This window comes from Opisthorchis viverrini (genome assembly GCF_000715545.1).
Source record: "Opisthorchis viverrini unplaced genomic scaffold opera_v5_535, whole genome shotgun sequence".
NCBI lineage: Eukaryota > Metazoa > Platyhelminthes > Trematoda > Opisthorchiida > Opisthorchiidae > Opisthorchis > Opisthorchis viverrini.
In genome coordinates, this window is record NW_008752196.1 from 226496 (window position 1) to 227113 (window position 618).

The 618-nt window shown below is 51.6% G+C and overlaps 1 protein-coding gene across 1 annotated transcript in view; it reads right to left on the reverse strand.

Annotated features, from left to right (window-relative positions):
* The window catches only part of T265_11620 (hypothetical protein), a gene marked incomplete at both ends in the record, with an annotated part of 31291 nt that overhangs the window by 30351 nt on the left and 322 nt on the right, over positions 1–618 (reverse strand). The window lies entirely within an intron of this gene.

The following is a 618-nucleotide window of genomic DNA, read 5'->3' on the forward strand; positions in this document are numbered from 1 at the left end:
TGCTGGTCACATGACGCCGACATCTCCAGGTATCTCCAAATCAGTCATCAGAACTCGACACCCAGTATATCCGGCCGCGTTCAATTTCCACACTCTGAAGCAGGCAGCACAAGAAGCTGCTCTTGCACTCACACTGGACTCACTTGGCATCGATCTGTGTTGTGCCTCGGAAACAAGAATTCAAGATGCAAGCATGGTGATTGAGTTAACCGCCTCGTCAGTCTCCACTCGTTTCCGGCTGCGCACCTCTGGTGATCCAGAGGCTGCTGCAGAGGTATACACATGGTTTGGCATTGTGCAGATGTATCCTTACTTGACTGGATACCGGTTGCTAGTCGACTCTGTGCGGTTCGTCTGGCAACTTCCGTGAAGTGGTCACACAAGCGGCAAGTAGATAGATGTCGGTTGTCATGTCTGCTTTTCGCCCCAAATGACTGTATCTCCGACGTCGCCAAAGACAGGTTTTACGACGCATTTAGTGCCCTGCTGTGGCGAGCTAAATGTTCAGACATTGTGGTGGTTGCCGGAGATATAAATGTGCAAGTGGACAGGCTCAGTGCATCTGGACTCGGTGCGTTCCGACAATGGGGAAAGATTGCTTCCGCTTTGTGCTGACCG